The sequence below is a fragment of the Hemicordylus capensis genome, chromosome 4, assembly GCF_027244095.1.
Source record: "Hemicordylus capensis ecotype Gifberg chromosome 4, rHemCap1.1.pri, whole genome shotgun sequence".
Taxonomy (NCBI): domain Eukaryota; kingdom Metazoa; phylum Chordata; class Lepidosauria; order Squamata; family Cordylidae; genus Hemicordylus; species Hemicordylus capensis.
This window is the reverse complement of record NC_069660.1, coordinates 128026675-128042792: the sequence shown is the minus strand read 5'-3', so window position 1 is coordinate 128042792 and position 16118 is coordinate 128026675. Positions and strand designations below refer to the sequence as shown.

The window sequence follows — 16118 nt, the reverse complement described above, 5'->3', positions numbered from 1 at the left end:
TGTCTGCGGGGAAGGTAAGCTCCTGCAGCCTTCCTCGTCCCCTCCCTCAAGGCCTCTCATGGGATCGTGAGAATGGGTTCCCTGTGTTGAATTCTTTACAGCTGTCTTTTCGCATGTGCATGTGCACCCCCCCCATTTTAAAAAAAAATTCTCATAGGGATTTATTTATTTATTTATTTATTTATTTGTTTGTTTATTTATCAATCATATTTTGGACCACCTGATATGTATATCTCTGAAGCCATTCCAGTTCATGTATATTTAAAAGTCATGAATTAAAATACATGACAATAAAAGCAATAAAATTATTAATACAAGTTTTTTAAATTATTAAAATTAATTCTAATAAAAAGCCTGAGGGAAAAGGGGGGTCTTGAGGTTCTTCCTTAAACCAAACAGAGAAGGAGATGCTCTTATTTCAGCAGAAAGCTTATTCCAAAGCTCTGGGGCAGCCACAGAGAAAGACTGGGTCGCCACCAAATGAGCCGGTGGCAACCGTAACTGGACCTCTCCAGAAGATCGTAACAGGTGGCAGGGATTATGACAAAGGAGGTGCTCTCTCAAATAGCCTGGACCCAAGCCATTAAGGGCTTTATAAGTAATAACCAGCACTTTGTATTTCACCCGGAAACATATTGGCAGCCAGTGCAGTTGTTTTAGAACCAATATTATGTGGTCCCTTCGTGTTGTCCAGGAGACCAATCTGGCTGTTGCATTTTGTACCAATTGTGGTTTCTGGACTATGTACAAATGCAGCCCCACATAGAGCTCATTACAGTTGTCAAGCCCAGAGGTTACCAGCATAGGTACCACGGTTTTACGGTAATTCACCTCTAGAAATGGACGTAGCAGACGTATCAACTGAAGCTGATAAAAAGCACTCTTGGCCATCGCCTCCACCTGAGAAACCAGGGAGAGCTTTGGGTCCGGGAGCACTCCCAAGCTATGTACCTGATTTTTCAGGGAAAGTGTAACCCCATTCAGAACAAGCAGATAGGAAACATAGGAACATAGGAAACTGCCATATACTGAGTCAGACCATTGGTCTATCTAGCTCAATATTGTCTTCACAGACTGGCAGCAGCTTCTCCAAGGTTGCAGGCAGGAATCTCTCTCAGTCCTATCTTGGAGAAGCCAGGGAGGGAACTTGAAACCTTCTGCTCTTCCCAGAGTGGCTTCATTCCCTGAGGGGAATATCTTCCAGTGCTCACACATCAAGTCTCCCATTCATAGGCAACCAGGGCAGACCCTGCTTAGCAATGGGGACAAGTCATGCTTGTTATCACAAGACCAGCTCTCCTCTCCTAAACCATCTCTTGGGTCCTGGCCCCCCACAATCAGTATTTGAATTCAACTTCAGTTTGTTGCATAGTAACAAAACATAGCAAACGTTTACATAGCTGAAGATGGTATCCTGTCCCAAGGGGCTTACAATCACACACACACACACACACACACACACACACACACACACACACACACACCCCACTTCAGCAACAGACCCACACAGGCAAGATGCCAGGCTAAACAGGGACAGTTGCTCTCCCCCTGCTAAATATATAAGAGCCACCACTTTAAAAGATGCCTCTTTGCCCTGTTAATAGGAGGCTTTTGGCCCAGTTCAGCATTACTTGAGAAAGAATCCGCCCCCCACAAAAAAGCTCCTAGCTGCATTTGCGATAGCCCCCTGTTTGATGAAGGAATAACCCCAACTCAGTGATAGAAGACAAAGCAGATATATTTGAAATATTGATTATATACAGCTTCTGAAAAATGGTGATGGGGAATTCCTGGATGCAGTATGCATGATTCTCCCCATCTGAGAAGTTTGATTAATGCTCACCTAATCTTTCTTTTCTGCTAATAGACTGTAAAGTGTTCCCTTAGAAAGAAATGAATTATCAGACCAGTAGTACAAGTGGTTTTAAAGAAGTCAATTTATAATGCTGCATCTTCAGCAAGTAATTCTTGACCTAGAAAACTGTTTCACTAAAAATGACTAATTTTGCCAATTTGATGTTTTTGCTTTGAATGTGTTTTTACACTAGCAGACTAATCTGTTCTAAAATGTGCATATCAGCTGCAGAACTGAAGTGTTGAGTGAACAGCACCAAAATATTTTGTAAAACAATGCCTGCACCATATATTTCTCTGTCTCCTCGAATTCAGGTTTAATCTCATCCATCTCTTGTTCAGAGTTGTAAAACAGGTGTCCACAAGATACCTTCAATGTTGTGTTTAGAGCCGGAACGTGGGTCATTTTACTGCAGTTTTAGCCTCAGTGTTACAGAAGATTAGCAGTGTTTTTCAGTTTTGCGGCCTGACCCCTGTGCATGTTTATTTGGCAATAAACCCCTTTCTATTCCCAAACTTACTGCAGCCTTTCAGCCCAGTCCTATGTAGAGTTAGGTATACTTATGCATATTGAGATCAGTGTGTTTAGGGAGGCATGATGCCAAATTGCAGGGGGTCCTGGCCTTGTGCTGCCACAGATTAGGACACCCTAGAGAGTCAGAGAGCCAGACATCTGCAGACCACACTAGCCAAGCACGTGAAACTGGGGGAGGCTATGCCAATCTGGGGGCAGAGGGTGGGGCATGGTCAACTAAACTAGCTGTATAGGACAAGGACAAGGAGAATATCCACCACCAGCTAACTCTGGAGAATGGATGCAGAAAGGTTACTAGATGTCTCCGAGCCATTGCTTGCCACACGATGCATAGAATGGATCAGTTTCAAATTGTGACACCTGAAGATGTGGACAAGCTTCTTGGAGATGTTCAGCCACCACCTTTCCCCTGGATCCATGCCCAACATGACTTATATCATCTAGTAGGGAGGCTATGATAAATGACTTAGTTGACTTCATAAATGCCTCACTGGGGGAGGGCAGGGTGCCTCCATGTTTGAAAGAAGCAATTGTGAGAACTTTATTTAAGAAGCCCACCCTAGAGTCCTCAGTGATGGATAATTATAGATCTCCAACCTCCCTTGGTTGGGCAAGGTGATTGAGAGGGTTGTAGCTGATTGAGAGGGTAGTAGCTCCAGGTAGTTTTGGAGGATCTAGACCCATTTCAAACTGGCTTTAGAGCAGGCTATGGGGTTGAGACAACCTTGGTCAGCCTGATGGATTATCTATACCAAGGAATTGACAGAGGGAGTGTGACTCTGCTGGTTCTTTTGGATCTATCTGTGGCTTTCGATACCATAGACCATGGTATCCTTCTGAATTGTCTGAGGGATTTGGGAATTGGGATGTGGAGGAATAGTTCTACATCCCACTGCTTTGCCACCATGTGTGGAGGAACTGCCCTTCTGCTAACATGAAACATGGATCTCCTTGACAATTATTAGTTTAACCGCTACCACCAAGTAGAGTTTTGTGCAACAGGCTGAGTCTACCACAACAGCTTTTCAAACTTCTGTTGCAAAAACAAACTTTGATAGAATAGTAAGGCCTATAGGCGTGGGGTGAAGTAAACAGAAGCTACATTTTTTTTCTTTAAAGATGAACAAGTAATTTTACTTTTCAAATAGTTCAATTTTAAATTTTAAAAGTTGCTTCACAAGTTAGTACCAAAAAAAAAAAAAAAAAAAAGGCAAAAGAGCATAAGGAATAAACAAAATGTGGTCAAAAATGCATCAACTAACCTGACTCTTACTGAGCCCTAACTTAGAGTCCTTGATGAACATCTTTAGCAACTCTGGTTTTTCCTCAGTTCTGTCTCAGATTGAGGTGGATCTCATGATCAGTGAGACCCGCTTTTGATAATACTGCGGGGAGAGCGGGCTATGCTCGCAGACGATTGGGGCAGTAGCCCTGGGCGGCCAGATTGGCCACTCACACGATTGCCGGCTCCATGACGGAGCCAGTGGGGGCTGGGGGGAGCGGGGTCTGATCGGCCCTTGCAAGCTCCAGCATGCCCTGTGTGAGCGCTGGTGAGACCCCCAGAGGGCATGCTGGTGAGACCCCCCTGAGCTGAGAGGTGGCTTTTTGCCTCCCCTCCGGGGGTCTCCTCATGAGTAGCCACACCGCGGCTACTCATGACCAGATAGCCCAGGTTTGCGGAGCGCTCACTCCACAAACCTGGGCTAAGAGGAGGGCTACCAAAGAGGGTTGCCTGCTGGAGAACCACCAGGCTCGCAGCTGAGCCTGGTGGTTCTTACGATCAGGAAAAATCAGGCTAGGCTTTCCTTGCCCGATTTTTCCCGATCATGAGAATAGCCCCCTTCTGTTCTTTTCCAGTTCTGTGTGATTTCAGCTCTGCAGAGATTACACATCTCTGCCAGTGATTTTAAGAGCTCTGTGCCAGCAATCCTTCATTTCTGTAGTCTCTCTCCAGATGCCAACTGACTCCAATTTTTCCAGCTTTGGCTGCAACTTCAACTTTTTCCAACTCCAGCTTCAACTCTTGGACCCTCTCTGTTCCAGCTGTGCAACATGTAACTCTTGGACTCTCCTCCTTCAACTGACCTCTGACTTCTTCAAGGTGATTCTTTCTGACTTCCTCTGACTTTCTCCAGGATTCAAACTTCAACTAACTCTCTGAGCAACCCTTCCATATATAGCCAATTTTACTCCAACAGTTTTTAAACAACCCAATCAGTGTAACTCAAAAGTTCTCTCCATTTCTCAAAACTTGCCTTCCCTCCAAAACCAAACTGTCAAACTGACTTTCTCAAAGTGGAACTAATAGTACAGCAGGCATGTACTCTTGACCCTGCCAGCATTCTTTCCAATATAGGGAATTTGCAAGCATTTTTATGAAGAAATCCTATCTGTAATAATGAAGTAGTTTGGGGATATCAATTCAATTCATAATATGGTGAGGCTATCCTCGTGAGCAGCAGGAACCAGGCTAAGGGAGCCCAGCCCAGTTCCTGCCTTCATGTGCTGCAACAGGAGCTGTGCAGCTCCCAGCAGCAAATCGGCCTAATTGCCCCCACTCTTAAACAAGCACTCCACTAACCCTGTTTACCTGATCATGAGTCACCATGGTGTGGCTCCGTGCTGTGGCAACTCACGAGAAGACCCCCGAACAGGAGGCTAAAACAAGCCTCCCAGCACAGGGGTGTCCCCAGAATCTTGGCCGCACTTGCACAGGGCATGCTGGGTCTTCTGGGGGCCAGGCAGCCCCCAATCCCCACCACCCCTACCAGCTCCATGACGGAGCCGGTAATTGTGCAGCCGATCTAGCTTCCCAGGGCTTGCCAACAGATCATCTGTAGGGAGAGCAGGTCAAGCCCGCTCTCCCCACAAGAAGCCCTGCAGGCTCTCCATAGCAGTGTGAAGAGCCTCAATGAATATTATATGGGAGGTTACGAGCTGGAGCTGGTAACCTCCAGGTTGGACGACTGCAATGTGCTCTATGTAGGGCTACCTTTGTATGTAGTTCAGAAACGTCAGTTAGTTCAAAATGCAGCAGCCAGATTGGTCTCCGGAGTTTCTTGGAGATACAATCAATCAATCGATCAATCAAAGTTTATTACGGTCTATGACCAGCACAACAAGGTGGAAAAAATACAATTAAAATATAGATAACAGTTTAAAAAATAACATATCAACAGTCTAACCCACCAACAATATTATAACTGAAAGGTTATAAAGCAGCACTAGAATTATTAATTAAAAACTGACGTGATCTTCGAGCTGCCGCACAAAAGCCCGCCACTTTTCGAATGATGGCAGGAGTACTGTCCTCAAGCAGGAAAGCCATTTGTTGACTAGGCGAATTTCCTGGAAAACGAGCCAGCAGTGGAGATATTAATTCTAGACGTAAGTCCCTATAAAAGGGGCAATAAAGCAAAACATGTTCGATTGTTTCAACCTCCCCACCACCACAGGGCATAAACACTCCGTATAAGGAGTCCCACTGTAACGCCCTTCAAGGACAGCAGAGGGAAGGCATCTACATCTGGCCTGTGTGAAAGCCAGCCTATATTTGGGGATATCTAATTGTTGCAGATAGGATAAAGGAGCAACAAGATACCTTGAGGTATTGTTACAATAAAAACCTGGCGACTTAGATAAATCTTCCTGCCGCTCCGTGTCTAATATTTTCTGTTTCACCAAGGGTGGAGATACCATATTATGCCTGTTTTAAAATAGGAGCACTGGCTGCCGATATGTTTCTGGGCAAAATACAAAGTGCTGGTAATCTATTATATTAATTCTCGTAGATGTGCCTCTGTGGGGATGCGTCCCGGCAACCCAGCGGATTGGCTGGGCAGTGAACGCGCCGGATTGGCTGGGCAAGCGAAGTGGAGGAAAGGAAAAGAAGGAAAGCGGGCAAGCAGAGAGGAGAACTGAACGGACTGGGGTGGGGGAGGGGGGAAGCTGTGGGGAGAGAAAGCGGTGGAGTGGCTGCTTCGGAAGACGCTCACTAGAGGGAGGGCCATGCAGGAAGGATCCGGCTGAATGCTTGGCTGCCCAAGGAGGTGGTGGCAACGGCCAGCTGGGAAAACACAAGCAGCCTAGAAAGCTGTGGGGTGGGGCGGAAGCACGAATAAGAGAGAGAAAATGAGAGAGAAAGAGGGAAAAATGGAGGAGGGAGGAAGCTGGGGCAGAAGGCTTGGGGGGAGAGCCGACTGGGGCAGAAGGCTTGGGGGGAGAGCCGACTGGGGCAGAAGGCTTGGGGGGAGAGCCGACTGGGGCAGAAGGCTTGGGGGGAGAGCCGACTGGGGCAGAAGGCTTGGGGGGAGAGCCGACTGGGGCAGAAGGCTTGGGGGGAGAGCCGACTGGGGCAGAAGGATTGGGGGGAGAGCTGACTGGGGCTGAAGGCGGGGGGAGAGCTGACTGGGGCTGAAGGCTGGGGGGAGTGTACTGCGGAGGCAAGTGGCGGGTCGTGGAGCCGATACTTGGCCCAGCGGCGGGCCTGCCAGGCGGCGGGCCAATCCCGCCCGCGGAGGCCAGGCAGCAGTGGGCCTGGCTTGCCCATGGAAGCCAGGCGGCAGGCCATGGAGGCCAGGCGGCAGGCCATGGAGGCCAGCTTGCCCATGGAGGCAAGGCGCCCGTGGGAGGGCAGGGCGGGAGGGAACCTGGCAGCGAAACTTCCCTGTTCGCCGCCTGGGAGGAGGAGCAGCGGCGGCGGGGCCCTTTGCGGCCACCCGCCACCAGGTAAGTCCTGTGGCAGCAGAGGTAAAGAACTCAGTGCGGGGAGGGGGAGGGCAAGAGAGAGTGGGGGAGGGGAAGGAGGGAGGGCAGGAGAGAGTGGGGCAGGAGCGAGGCGCGCGGGGGAGAGACAGAGCGAGCGAGCGAGGCGCGCGGGGGAGAGACAGAGCGAGCGAACAAGGCGCAGGGGGAGCGACAGAGCGAGCGGGCGAGGCGCGTGGGGAGAGACAGAGCGAGTGGGCGAGGCGCGTGGGCGAGGCGCGCGGGGGAGAGACAGAGCGAGCGAGCGGGCGAGGCGCGCGGGGGAGAGACAGAGTGAGCGAGCGGGCGAGGCGCGCGGGGGAGAGACAGAGCGAGCGAGCGGGCGAGGCGCGCGGGGGAGAGACAGAGCGAGCGAGCGAGGCCTGCGGGGGAGAGACAGAGCGAGCGAGCTGTGGGAGGACCAGCCAAACAAATTCTCCCAAATAACCCCCAAAATGAAGTTTACTACTGCACAGATGCTCTGTGAGGGTTCAGCTAGTTACCTTTAAAGCTGGACCGGGTTACCTGAAACCTTCCTCATACCTTCTTCAGTATGATCCCCACCACACTTTAAGGTCATCAGCAGAGACTCATCTTTGGCAGCAGAAACTTCTCTGTAGCTGCTCATGGGCTATGGAATGCACTCAGTACAAGGCAGTACATACACTTTGCATCCTACATTTTTGAGGGGCCAGTCCCTAGGTTCACTCTTTAAATGAGTGCATGCTTACCCCTGCTAACTTGACTAAGAGGCACCTTTTAACATGGTGATTCTCTTTATTTAGCAGGGAGAGAGTAACTGGCCCTATCCACCCCCAGCACAGTACCTCCAGTGACTGTTGCTGGTGTCTATCTTATGTTTCTTTTTAGATTGTGAGCCCTTTGGGGACAGGGATCCATTTTATTTATTTATTATTTCTCTGTGTAAACCTCCCTGAGCCATTTTTGGAAGGGCGGTATAGAAATTGAATCATTAATAATAATAATAATAATAATAATAATAATAATAATAATAAACAGCATAGTTTGTGATGATGTCATCCATACCGATTCAAGATGGCGGGTGCGTAAACTTTTGAGGTGCAAGTGGGCTAACTTGTGAACCGCTTAACCAATTTGAACCAAATTTGCTACAGCTGTAGGGACACACAGGGATGCCCTAATGGTGTGGTGTGTGGTGATGTCATCTACTCCAGTTCATAATGGTGGCCATGTGAACATCTGAGACACAAGTGGGCTAATTTGAGGAGTGCCTAAGCCATATGAACCAAACTGGGTACAGTTGCAGTGAGTGATACACAGGGTTACCTCAACATCATAATTCATGATGATGTCATCCACACCTATTCAAGATGCTGGATGCATAAACATGTGAGGCACAAGTGGGCTAACTTATGAACCTTTTAACCAATTTGAACCAAATTTGCAGCAGCTGTTGGACACATAGGGACACCTCAGTGCTGTAATTTGCGATGATATCTACCCTAATCCAAGATGGCGGACGTGTGAATGTTTAAGGAGCATGTGGGCTAACTTGTGGACTGTCCAACTGATTTGAACCAAATTAGGTACAGTAGTAGTGAGTGGCATACAGGGACAACTTAGTGGTGTAGTTTGCGATGATCTCATCCACCCTGATTCAAGATGGTAGAACCATAAACTTTTGAGGCACAAGTGAGCTAACTTGTAAACCGCTTAACTGGTTTGAATCAAATTTGCTACAGCTGTAGAGACACCTACAGGGATACAGGGGCACCTCAGTGGCAAAGATTGTGATGATGTAATCCACCCTGTTTCAAGATGGCAGACACGTAAACTTATGGGGCACCAGTGCACTAATTTGTGCACAGTCTAACCAATTTGAACCAAATTTGCTACAGCTGTGTGGACACATAGGGATGCCCCAGTGGTGTAGTTTGTGATGATGTCATACATCCCAGTCCAAGATGGCAGATGTGTGAACTTTTGAGGCACAAGTGCACTAACTTGAGGACTGTCTAATAACCGATTCCAACCAAATTTGGTACAGTAGTAGTGAGTGACACACAGGAACATCTCAGTGGTGTTGTTTGTAATGATGTCATCCAACCTGATCCAAGATGGTGGACGCATGAACATTTGAGGTGCAAGATATCTAACTTGGGGACCTTGATTTGCACCAAATCCAGTTGTAGAAACAGTGAAAAGAAAGTAGGCTGATTAGTTCTTACTAGAACAGGCCTGCACAACATAAGGCTCGGGGGCCGGATTCGGCCCGCAGTGACTATTTTACTTGCCCCCGGGTATCCTGCAGCAACACAGGTGCTGGAAACTGCCTTATAGTGCCATCCTGTGCATGCTTTCTCAGTAATATGCTCCATGGTGTGCCCAGTGAGGCTTATGCCCATGTAAGCATGCCTAGCACTGCAGCTTGAAAGCAACAATTTAGGAAGAGGAGAGGACTTGGCATTTGTTTGGGGCTGGCATGCACTCTAGGGGCCCCACTGATTGAGTAGGGACAGGACCTATTCTCTGGCTACTATCCTTGGTTAAAACTATGGGTCCATTGACAGGGGAAATAGAGCCACAAGTAACTAATAATATTTAATTTTAATGTCACAATGTGCTAAAAAATTGACCTCGGCCCCTGCACACCAAGTTGTGGATGGTTCCGGCCCGCCAGGGCATTTGAGTTGTGCAGCCCTGTACTAGAACAACTTGTATTTTATTTGCATCCTTTTACCTCAAAACTGCTAGGCCTCAGTATTGTTCAGCTGCTGCAAGGCTTCAGTACTGATTTTACAACCTACAGCCTTGTAGCATATAAGGTGGTGGGGCTGCTGGATTCCTTGTAAAGGCCTAGGACTTTTAACAGTTGCATGACAGGCAGACATTCAACAGGTGCAATGATACCTACTTTAATAACCAGAACATGGGCAGGTCAAACAGGTGATACTTCTTAATTCCTTGAAAAAGCCTGGATCAGGCTTGTTTGCAGGCTTGAGCAACCAAGAGAATTGCTTTTGTTGTATTAAAAAATTGTCTGGTAGCACAGAAGTTGGGCTTGAGCAGCTCATTAACAAGAGCAGAGGGCATCCAGTGTGGTGATCCTTGACTAATCAATGGCTGATCAAAAGATGAAAATATAAAGACCCTGTACAGCAAATGTAACTCTGATCCACTGAATTGATTTCAAGGTTTGTGTTAGTGATAACCCCTTTTCATAGCCAAGCAGTGTTTTAGAGGAAAGAAGATTGAGAAAGAACTCAAAGATCACAGTTAAATTAAAGGCAGCCCCTCCCCCGGCTACCAAAAGCTTGGATTTAAAAGCAAAATTCAGTTCTTTAACTTGTGCCATCTCATGGATACCAGTAAGAACAAAAACAAATGCTCTGTAAGGCTTTAATAAGCATTTGTACGGCACTTTTGAGTGTTCTAAGTGTTCCACATATGCTATCTTGACATTTTTCAAAATGATCCTGTAAGGCAAACCTATATTAATATTCCCATATTGAAAATGAGGTGGGAGAGAACAGAGTAGGGATGTGCTCAAAGCATTTTGGCACCTCTATTTCCAGGTGCTGAAATGCTTCAAGCTGCCCCAGCTGAATTGTTTTGGTTGGGGTGTGAGTGGGCACTTTAAAGGGAGGAAGGCAGATATTACCTGCCACTCCGTTACACCTTCGCCACCCACCACCACCCAAAGCAACACTGTTTCTATTTAGCATCCAAGCTCTCTGTTTGCCCAGCTGCATTTGCTTAGAAACAGGAAGTTCCCAGAGTGGTCTATTCTGACCACTCAAGATGGTGTCCACACATGCTCAGACACCATTTCCTGCTGGGAACAAGGAACTTCCTGTTTCTAAGCAATTGTAGCAGGGCATACAGAAAGCCCAGCTGCTAAATACAAATAGAACTGCTCTGGGGCGGCAGGGTCTTTTCTGGGGAAACTGTGTTGTTATTCCAGAAGAGGGTTGTCAAACCATTTTAGCCACACGACATGCAGCACATCCTGGAAATTTTTGTATGAAAGCTTTGCCTAGAAGTAATGCCTGCTGGCCTGAAAGTGACTCAGACATTGAAAAGACTGTAAATGAGTGCAGCACCTGCCAGGCTAATCAAAATAACCCACCAAGGGCACCTACCTTCCCCTTGGAAGTGACCGAGAAGCCTTGCATGAGAATCCATATTGACTGTGCAGGACGATTTCAGGGAAAGAATTTCCTGATTGTGGTAGACTCTTATTCGAAACGGCTTGAAGTGGTCTGGATCTGATGTGTCTGCCACTCTCCCTGTGGAATTACCAGAGCCAGCCTGCAGCATTCGTTGAGGTGCAGTCCCCTAGTCCTTCTGGACCCACCAGTAGTCTTCAGAGACCATCCCATGAAAGGGTTCCCCCTCACTGGATGAAGGACCATGTCAGCTAAGTGGGGAGAGCTGCTATGTAAGCCAGGGAGTGCTGTGTAGTTTAGTTGTGCTTTTTGTTCCTCTGCAGTTCCTGTAGTTTTTTGGGAGCTGTAGCTGTTGGATAAGCCACCTAATAGCACAGCAGGAAAATGACTTGACTAGCAAGCCAGAGGTTGCCAATTCAAATCCCCACTGGTATGTTTCCCAGACTATGGGAAAGACCTATATCAGGCAGCAACAATAAAGGAAGATGCTGAAAGGCATCATCTCATACTGTGTGGGAGATGGCAATGGTAAACCCCTCCTGTATTCTACCAAAGATAACCACGGGGCTCTGTTGTCACCAGGAGTCGACACCAACTCGATGGCACACTTTATAGCTGTTGGGTGCAGCTTCTCACAGATCCTGAGTATAACAATAACTTGTGCACTTGTTATTTTAGCACTTGTGTTTTTAGGCCTGTGTGTTCCCTCCATTTCTCCTGCTACCAACACAGCATGGGCTAAAAAATAATCGGGAGCTGTCAACATAAACTTTGAGTCCCATTGGGGAACTGTTTAGTGCAGAGAAATAATGGGTGGGGAAAGGGTTAAGAACAAGCAAGGGAGCAACTAAAAAACAACTGTAAAAATCAACAGAGAAAAGAAAATACAAACTTTGAGTTTTCCATTTGAAGCCTACTATATGTGGTAATGATGACTGAGTATCAGCAGGGAACTATTCTCTTGCAAGGAAATCCTGAGGATAAAGATGATGGCTTCCAGCCTGCCAGTCATTTCAGATGCTCAGGGTCTTGTGAGCTTTTACTCAGAAATTTCTTTAAGTGTACTAGGAGATGTTTTATTTTACCCACTAGCAAATAAGCATGTCTGCATGCTGAAAGCCAAGAGCAGTGACTGACAGTTTAAGGTAAGGACGGAGACTCTTTGGCTCACTCTGCTTCTGCTGCTACAACAATAACAATACTCATATATTTCTGACATTGATAGTGATGAGTTATATGTGATGGCATTAAGAGATGAGAGGTTACAGTGAAAAGGAATTCTCAGAATGTGAGTTCTATGAAATGCCAATAGTCCTGAGATTTCTCTGTAAGGTATATAAAACCGTGTACTATTAAGCTAGCCAATATATGTTACATTTATTAATTAGAATAATGTTCTGATTTCGCTCCGAGAATGTATTTGCACCACAGAGTTAAACTGGTTTAATAGCTATCCTTCTCTCCAGGAAAAGCTGAAAAGTATAGTAATAAAAGGGTTGGGGGGCATTCTCAGCACCCTCACTAAAATACAATTCCCTGTATTTGCAGGGCAGTAATGGAGAGCCATGAAAGTTAAACTCTAAAACAAATATGTGTTTGCAATATTAAATACATCTGTTAATTTAAATCTCTTAAATTGCAGTATAGATATATTCTGTCCCTGTTCACATGACCAGTGAACACACATGAGGGAGTGGCATGGGGCCATGCATTCAGTAGGCTTGTCAGAACAGTTTCCAGTCTGAAAACCTGCCAACAGCAGAATCCCTTTTTGTGCAAACAAGCATATGTGTGTACAGTTTGGATACACGTAGAGTATGCTTTGATGGTCTGGTGAACACACTAATGCTGGAGTGGGGCTGCTGCTGTGATCTCACTCCCCCACCATGCACATTCAGGATACACAGATTGATAGTGTCAATATGGGGTTATGAAAGGCAGAGAAAGCAAGAGTGTCAATCAAAAATGTTTATTCTTTTTCAGTAAGAACATGCATTCTTGTTTTCAGTTTAAATGCACCAGCTATTTAAAGTGAATGATTTACTGTACATGCGGATGAAAGAGAGGCTTGTGCACGCTGGCATACTCTAGGGCAGAGGTTCTCAACCTTGGGTCCCCAGATGTTGTTGGACTTCAACTCCCATAATCCCCAACCAAACGCCACTGGGGCTGGGGATTATGGGAGTTGAAGTCCAACAACATCTGGGGACCCAAGGTTGAGAATCCCTGCTCTATGGCATCTCTTTACACTAGACTTTTTACTGTTCCTATGTATCTTTCCAGCTGCCAAGTACCTGCTTACTTGTCTCACAAACATTGGTAGACTATCAGTATATCAAGAGTATTTTAAAAAGTAATGGGGAAGCAGTCTATCATCAGGGCATCATGACCAAAGATGAAGCGGCTTCTGATGGCAGGAGTAGAGCCAAGGGATTGAAATCCAAGGAAGCAGATTCAGGCTAGGCATTAAGGAACAATTTCCTAACTGTAAAAGCTGTTCAACAGTGGAAGAGTCTGCCTTGGGTAGTGGATTCTTCTGTACTGATGGGTTTTCTAGACAGCCATCGCAGAGATGTGGTACCAGTTTCCTGCTCTGGGCAAGTACTAGAAGCTTGGGCTAGGTTAGACTAGGAGAACTGCAAGGTCCTATCCAAATCTAAAATTTTATCTGTCTATCTATCTATCTATCTATCTATCTATCATATTTTTATACCACCTGATATGTACATCTCTATGCGGTGTACAAATTTTAATATTAAAAATCAGTTTACAATACATAAAACACAATAAAACAATATAAAACAATTATTAAAATTAATTCTAATTAAAAGCTTGTGAGAACAGGAGAGTCTTGAGGGTCTTCCTGAAAACAAACAGAGAAGGAGATGTTCTAATTCCATCAGGGAGCATATTCCAAAGCCCTGGGGCAGCCACAGAGAAAGCCCAGTCCCAAGTCACCACCAGACGAGCTGGTGGCAACCATAACCAGACCTCTCCAGAAGATCGTAACAGGCAGCAGGGTTCATGACAAAGGAGGTGCTCTCTTAAATAGCCTGGACCCAAGCCATTAAGGGCTTTATAGGCAATAACCAGCACTTTGTATTTTGCCCGGAAACATATTGGCAGCCAGTGCAGTTTTTCAAAACCGTTGTTATATGGTCCCTTCGTGCTGTCCCAGAGACCAATCTGGCTGCTGCATTCTGTACCAATTGTAGTTTCTAGACTATGTTCAAAGGCAGCCCCATGTCGAGCGCATTACAGTAGTCAAGTCTGGAGGTTACCAGCATTTTGCTTTTGGGAGGTATAGAAATATTCCAAATAAATAAATAAAATATGTACAACTGTTTTAAGGCCATTCACCTCTAGAAATGGATGTAGCTGACATATCAGCAAAACTGATAAAAAGCACTCCTAGCCACTGCCTCAGTGTGAGAAATCAGTGATAGCTTTGGGTCCAGGAGCACTCCCAAACTATGTACCTGATCTTTCAGGGGGAGTGTAACCCCATCCATATTAAAAAGTTCCTCTCTGCAATTTCCACTAGAGGTGTGCACAAAATCGGCTTGGCCTGTTTGGTTTGAATTTGAACTAGGGTGGGTAGGTTTGGTTTGGGTTTTACTCGAACCCACCTTGGTTTGGTTCAAATTTGAACCCAACACGAACTGGTTCTAAAAGTTTCTACATATGATATAATAAGGACTCAAACTGGCCCATTATTCCCTATGCAGAGCACCTAGGGACAGAAAACCAGGGTGGCTGGACCACACTCCTGCAATTTTAAATGATTTTTAATTTTTTTAAAAACATTTTTTGCATTTCCCCAATAGGGAATAATGGGGATTTGAGGATGCCCCATCTGCCCCCCTTGGGGTGCCTGGGCATCCCAAAGTGGGTTTGGGGGCAAGGCACATTGTGTCACAACTCCATCCCCCCAAGCTCAAAGCCAGTGGGGTTCATAGTTTCCTTCCAATAAAATTTTAAAGATTTTAGCCTGTTTGCCAGACTGTCAATACAATATGAATCCCTCTCCCCATTCAGAAAAAGAACAATGTGTGACCTTAGTTGCTGTAAACTCTGTGAACTCAGAGCATACCCTTAACTCTGGTTCTGAAGTCATGTGATGGACACAGAGACAGGTGCCTCAAGTACCCATTCCATGGGGGTATCCCCCAATGCACTATTCTGGTCTCAAAGTATTGTTTATAATATTTGTTAAATATGGTGATATAGGAGCAACTTGCTGCTACAGAAAAACAAGTGGTAACTAAGAATCACAAGCTTCTGTTTGTGCTCTCTCTCTCTCTCTCCCTCACTCATCCCATCACTCCCAACATAAAACAGTACCTTGGTTTTTGATAGGTGCTGGGCTAAACAGAACAGCAGGTTGTGGTGGTAAAACTGCTTTTGGGCTGTACAATTACAGACTCTTTTTACATGCACAAAAGGGGGAAAAATCGTATTTCATATCCCTGATATGTTTGAGAAAAGGTACAAGGATCTTGATGTGAACATTTTACAGTTTCAAGAGAGACTTAAGGAATTCAAAAATCAGAAATTTGAAAGAGATAGTCAGGATTATGCATCAGATCATGCTTGCAATTGGATGACATTTGCAGGCACACCTAAAGAAATGGTTAGATGGAGGGACCCTATTAGCACAGCAGACACCGATGGTACAGATACAGAGGGATCTTCCACCACTTCTGGTGATGATAGTTATATTCAGGAGGGGAGACCATGCTTGGATAGAGCATCCAAGAGTCAATCTAGGGGGCCCTATTTTTTCCGCGGGGCAGGAGACCCCGAGGCAGATGAAGGATTTAGTCATCAATTTG

The 16118-nt window shown here is 45.9% G+C and overlaps 1 long non-coding RNA gene across 1 annotated transcript in view; it reads left to right on the top strand.

Moving 5' to 3' along the window:
- LOC128325407 (uncharacterized) overlaps positions 1-16118 on the top strand; it is a 45900-nt gene that overhangs the window by 11690 nt on the left and 18092 nt on the right. The window contains exon 2 of the long non-coding RNA XR_008307430.1: positions 4333-4490. This is a non-coding gene — a long non-coding RNA (uncharacterized LOC128325407). The remainder of the gene's footprint in view (positions 1-4332; positions 4491-16118) is intronic.